The sequence below is a fragment of the Plecotus auritus genome, assembly GCF_963455305.1.
Source record: "Plecotus auritus genome assembly, chromosome: 10".
Taxonomy (NCBI): Eukaryota; Metazoa; Chordata; class Mammalia; order Chiroptera; family Vespertilionidae; genus Plecotus; species Plecotus auritus.
The window spans coordinates 11,690,412-11,697,190 of NC_137785.1; positions in this window are offsets into that span (position 1 = coordinate 11,690,412).

A 6,779-nucleotide genomic window follows, 5' to 3' on the forward strand; every position below is an offset into this window, starting at 1 on the left:
ATCCATGTTTCTCTCTCTTCCTCTCCTTTCATCTGTACCTAAAAATAAATAAATAAAAGGGGAAAAAGAAAAAGAATAATTTTTTTATTGATTTTTTACAGAGAGGGAGGGAGAGGGAGAGTTAGAAACATCGATGAGAAACATTAATCAGCTGCCTCCTGCACACGCCCTACTGGGGATGTGCCTGCAACCAAGGTACATGCCCTTGACTGGAATCGAACCTGGGACCCTTCAGTCTGCAGGCGGATGCTCTATCCCCTGAGCCAAACTGGTTAGGACAGAATTTACATTTTTATTATTTATTTTTTAAAATATTTTTTTGTTGATTTCAGAGAGGAAGGGAGAGAAAGAGACAGAGACAGAGAGAGAGAGAGAGAGAGAGAGAGAGAGAGAGAGAGAGAGATCAATGATGTGAGAGAATCTTTATTGGCTGCCTCCTGCACTCCTCTCGAGCCTGCAAGCCAGGCATGTGCCCTTGACCAGAATTGAACCTGGAACCCTTCAGTCTGCAGGCTGATGCTCTATCCATTGAGCCAAACCAGCTAGGGCTAATTTACATTTTTAAAATATCAATTCCATGGCTATGGACAGAAAAAATGCAGTGAACTGGCTGAAGGGGAAACAGGGAGATGGTCAGGAGTCTACAATGTCCAGGGAAGAGATAGGGTGGACCAAGAAGGCAGCAGTGGGTGGGAAGGAGGGGTGGGATTCAGGATGTACTGTGAAGGTAGGGCTAACTTATTCAGTTGCTACAGGAGTGTAATTAGAGTGTATAGTAAAAAAGGAAGTTAGCTCTAGTTGGCTCAGTGGCTAGAAAGTTGGCCTTCAAACTGAAGGGTTCCAGGTTCGATTCCAGTCAAGGGCATGTACCTCAGTTGCAGGCTCCATCCCCAGCCCCAGTCATGGGTGCGGGAGGCAATCAATCAATGTGTATCACACTGATGTTTCTCTCTCTCTGTTTCTCCCCTTCCCTTCCACTCTCTCTAAAAAAATCAATGGAAAAATATCCTTGGATGAAGATTAACGACAACAATAAAAAGTATAGTTAAAAAATAACTCCCATAGGGCCTTCACCGGTTTGGCTCAGTGGATAGAGCATCGGCCTGCGGACTCAAGGGTCCCAGGTTGGATTCTGATCAAGGGCATGTACCTTGGTTGCGGGCACATCCCAGTAGGGGGTGTGCAGGAGGCATCTGATTGATGTTTCTCTCTCATCGATGTTTCTAACTCTTTATCCCTTTCCCTTCCTCTCTGTAAAAAAATCAATAAAATATATATTTAAAAAAAAATAACTCCCATAGGAAATTAAGGAGTCAACTCATGCAATGTGGGATCCTGAATTAGATTCTAAGCCAGAAAGAACATTTATGGATAACTGGTACAATTCAAATAAGGTCTATAGTATTACTGGTTAATCACATTACATTGATGTTAATTTCCTGACAATTAACTGTACTATGGTTATGTAAGAAGTTGACATCGGCAGAAGGTGGTTGGTTGGAGGCTATATGGAAGCTCTGTACAATTTTTGCAGCTTTTCTGTAAGTCTGAAATGATTTCAAAGTGAGTTTGAATAGGGGGCATACAGGAGGCAGCTGATCAATGATTCTCATCATGGATGCTTCTATCCCTCTCTTCCTCTCTGAAATCAATGAAAAATAATAATAAAAAGAAGACGAGCCCAGCCGGTGTGGCTCAGTGGTTGAGCATCTTCTACCCATGCACCAAGAGGTCTCCCGGGTTTCATTCCCGGTCAGGGCACATGCCTTAGTTTTGGACTCTATCCCCAGTAGGGAGTGTGTAGGAGGCAGCCAATCGTTGATGTTTTCTCTCTTGTTGATGTTTCTCTTTCCCTCTCCCTTTTTCTCTTTCTATAATCAATAAAAACATTATAAAAAAAAAAAAAGCTAAGGACATAGGTGGTGACCTTGACAAGTTGATGAGAGATGGAGACCTCAGGTAGGGAAGTCTTTGGAGAAGTTTTGCTCTAAAGGCAGCAGAGAGAGGTAATAGTAGCAGGAAAGGAAGCAGAGTCAAGAAAGGGTGTTGTTTTTTTTTAAGCTTTTGTTGTTTTATTTATTTTTTTTACAGAGAGGAAGGGAGAGGGATAGATAGTTAGAAACATCGATGAGAGAGAAACATCGATCAGCTGCCTCCTGCACACCCCTTACTGGGGATGTGCCCGCAACCAAGGTACATGCCCTTGACTGGAATCGAACCTGGGACCCTTTAGTCTGCAGGCCGACGCTCTATCCACTGAGCCAAACCGGCTAGGGCATGGGGTGTTTTTTTTTTATAAGGTAAAAAAGATATGAGGATAGAAAGTCTTATGACACAATTGTCTGCTGATGGCAAAAAAAAAGTTAAGCATACACCTACCATACAATCCCAAAAGCCAACTCTTAGTGACTTAAGAGACCTGGAAACTTATGTTCACACAAAACGTGCCCAAGGCCTGGCCGGAGTGACTCAGTTGGTTTATCATCATCTTGTGCACCAAAAGGTTGCCGGTTCAATTCTTGGTTAGGCACACACCTGGGTTGCAGGTTCAATCTCCAGTCGGGGTACATCAGGAAGGCAATGAATTGATGTTTCTCTCTCACATCAATGTTCCTCTCTTTCTCTCTCTCATCTTCCCTGTAAGCATGTCCTTGGGTGAGGGTTAAGAAAAACAAAAACCCCACATGTAGCCCAGCTGGCGTGGCTCAGTTATTGAGCATCCACCTATAAACCAGGAGGTCATGGTTCAATTCCCAGTCAGGGCACAGTCCCAGATTGCGGGCTCGATCCTCGGTGTGGGGCATGCAGGAGGCAGTCGATCAATGTTTCTCATCATTGATGTTTCTCTCTCTCTCTCTCCCTCTCTGAAATCAATAAAAATATATTTAAAAAAACAAACAAACATGTAAACAGCCGAAACTGGTTTGGCTCAGTGGATACAGCGTTGGCCTGCAGACTGAAGGGTCCCGGGCTCGATTCCGGTCAAGGGCATGTACCTTGGTTGCGGGCACATCCCCAGTGGGAGGTGTGCAGGAGGCAGCTGATTGATGTTTCTCTCTCATGGATGTTTCTGGCTCTCTATCCCTCTCCCTTCCTCTCTGTAAAATATCAATAAAATATATTTTTTTAAAAAACCATGTAAACAGGTTTCTACATCAGCTTTATTCATAATAACTGCAAATGAAATGTAACTTAAACATCCCTCACACAGTGAATGGATAAACTGATGGGCATACATCCATGCCTTGGAATGAGAGTTAAGAAAGAGCTACCGATGCATACCACAGGAGTGAATCCTCAATGCATTGTGCTAAGTGAAAGAAGCCTGATCAAGGGCTACATACTTATGATTTCATTTATTTGACATTCTAAAAAAAAAAACACACACACACACACGACAGGGACAGAGGGAGAGAAAACAGAGCAGTAGTTTCCGAGAGCTGGAAGGAGGGGGCATTGACTACAAAGGAGGAAACTGGGGAGTGACAAAACGGTTGTCTATTTTGATTGTGGTACAGTCACATGACTCTATCCATTTGCCAAGACTCACGGAAGTGTGGGCTATAAAGGTTAAATTTACTGCATGTAAATTGACCTCCATAAACTTGACTGAGCAAAAAAAGATGGCTCTCTCAATCATTCATTAATTACAAGGGGAAAAAATAATGACTTTACAGTGGAGAAACCCAGCAGACACTACTCTAAGCAAGTGATCAAACTGAAGTCACCTGTGGTAAGACATATCAACCTCTTGCACCCAATATCTATCTATCTATCTATCTATCTATCTATCTATCTATCTATCTAAGGATAATATGCAAAGTGTCCCCTCCGGAGTTCGACGGGGAGAACGGAGTTCAATCACTAGCTATGACATGCGCTGACCACCAGGGGGCAGCACAGAACATGGCAGGCAACCAACGGTGGCATGGCGAGGAAGTGTGGGAAGGAAGAGGCAGGGAGGCGGGGAGCCTGATGGGCCCTGATCACCAGCCAGGCCTAGGGACCCAATCCGTTCCTGAATTCCGTGCACCGGGCCTAATGAGAAGGGAACTCTGTCTCTGAGGTATCTCACCTTATCCCCCAAAAAGAACTCTATAACCTCACAAATCTTCAAGCTGGGCAGAGCCGTGGGAGGGGCTTATCTGGCTCTAGAAGCATCCGTGGGGGTAGCCTGGCTGGGGCAAGAGGAGGTGCTTCCAGGGTGACTTGCTCAGATGGCGACAGGTTGGTACTGGTCATCAGCCGAGTTTAGCCAGGACCAAGGGCCAGTAGCCTCAAGTCCTCTTCACAGGGGCCTGGCCACCTGGCCTGCAGAAGTGTCCCAAGGAGGCCTGGTCGGTGAAGCTCAGTGGTTAGAACATCAGCCGTGCATTAAAGGGTCTCAGGTTCGATTCCTGCTCAAAGGCACGTACCTGAGTTGCATGTTTGATCCCTGGCCCCAGCTGGGGCAGGTGTGGGAGGCAACCAATCGATGTGTCTCTCTCACACCTCTCTCTCTTTCTCCCTCCCCCCTCCCTTCCACTCTATCTAAAAGTCAATGGAAAGATATCCTCAGGTGAGGATTAACCAAAAAAAAAAAAGAAGCCAAAACCGGTTTGGCTCAGTGGATAGAGCGTTGGCCTGCGGACTGAAGGGTCCCGGGTTTGATTCCGGTCAAGGGCATGTACCTTGGTTGCGGGCACATCTCCAGTGGGAGGTGTGCAGGAGGCAGCTGATGGATGTTTCTCTCTCATCGATGTTTCTAACTCTCTATCCCTTTCCCTTCCTCTCTGTAAAATATCAATAAAATATATTTAAAAAAAAAAAAAAGAAGTGTTCCGAGGAAACAGTGGGATGGAAAGTTGCCTTTTATATCCCAACCTGGGAAACCACATGGCTTCCCACGAGACAGTCTGTTGGTTGAGCGAATGACCAAAAGCCAGGGGCATGGAGTCCTCTAGTGAGGGTGTGGTAAGGCTCGGGCTACTTTGTAGGACAAGAAATACGATTCTTTTGGGAAAAGACGATCCGGTGCGGGCCAGGTTCCAGGAGGATCATCGGACATTGACATTTCTAAGAATGATGAAGTCTGAAATCTCCCATGACAGCGGGAGGGGCCAGAAGGGAAAGGGGAGTTCATCAGGGAAGCGTGGGCAGAGGTGTCCATGGACGGCTTGAGCTTCAAAGGAGCTGAGGGAGGGAGAATCGTCTGGAAGTGGCAAGGAGGAGCACCTGCCCCCAGGCTCAGTGCTGGTGCGGATGTAAGAGACAGGGCTGCAGAGGGAAGGCGGGGGTCAGGTCCACAGAGAGTTGAGACCCACCAAGAGGGGTCTCTTTGTGGTCCTGGAGAATGACAGGAAAGAGGAGACAGAGACGAAAAGAAACAGACCAGAGAGAATGGAAAAGACCAGAGGGATGGGGGGGACAGAAACCCGGAGACAAGGAAGGTCAAAGATCATGAAAGAGAGAGACCAATACAGAGAGACGGAGGCAAGAGACCCAAAGAGCGGGACACAGAAATCCGGAGGGATGGTGACATCGGAACAGTGTAGACAGGAAGAGAAGAGTGCGGGGATTCGCAGGGAGTAAAACCTTCACTGTCTCTCCCCTCGCCCAGCAGGGGGCGCCGGAGACCGCATTCGCAGGTGCCCAGGTGACCAATCCACCACTCCCTGTCGCTGAAAGCCCAACTGATGGGGCTATTTTTATGCGATGTCATAGGACACCCGTGGCTGGAAGGCCATCGTCCGTCTGTCCTTCGGTCCCTTGGAGTGACCCTGCGACATCTCCCAGCCCACCCCCACCTGTGCCAAGCAGGCCCTGCCGCCTCTGGCAACAACGGAGGGCTACAGCTCAGGTCTCGCTGGTTCTCAGCATATCTGGCGGAGAACCCAGGTGGAGAGCCCCAGAGAGACCCTGCCGAGGGGACCGGGTGAGGGGCGCACCTGCTCACGGTTTGCAGCTGCTGGAGCGTCCCAGGGCCAGGCAACCACCGGGACAGTGGCGGAGCTGACCTAAGAGTGATGGTCAGAGAGAGACTCAGAGAGGTGACTCCGGAGACGGAGTCCTCCAGAGGCCCTGAGACAGAGACTCGCAGTACTTCAGGGAAAGAAAGACCAAAGGGTTCGCCCCAGAGAAACCCACGGACAGAGACACAGCAGGCTAAGAGATACTGAGAGAGGAGACCCAGCAAGAAAAGCAGAGAGACCTCGACAGAGGGGAGAGACAGAGGCCAAGGGAGACAACAGATAAACAGAGACAGACTCTTGAGAAAAAGAGTCAAAGACATAGATCAGAGAAACCAAGACACAGAATCCCGCAGAGCGGCAAAACTCAGAGAGAATTGCCCCATAAAGACACACAGACATACATTCCTGACAGCCCCAATCAAAGGCCTGGCCAGACGCAGACATACCAGAGAACGAGAGAAAGGGGTGGAAATTTGTGACTCCAACAGAGGGACTCAGGTGAGAGAGAGAGAGAGAGAGAGAGAGAGAGAGAGAGAGAGAGAGGCGAGGGACACACCCGGAAAGACGCAGGACAGAGGTCCTGGGCTATGGAAAGGGGATCAGAAAGCGGGATAGACGCAGAGAAAGCGCAGCTCGGCGGTGGCTGGGGGGTAAGGGCGGGTGCCCCGGCAGAGGGCGCGCGGGTACCCTCTGCCCCGCCGGGGTCACGGCGCCCCCTCCCCCGCGCCCTGGCCGGAGGGCTGGGCTATTTTTACGCGTGGACATCGGACACCAGGCTGGGGCGGCGGCGGCGGAGGCCGAGGTGGGGCCGGGCCGGGTCGGGCGTCG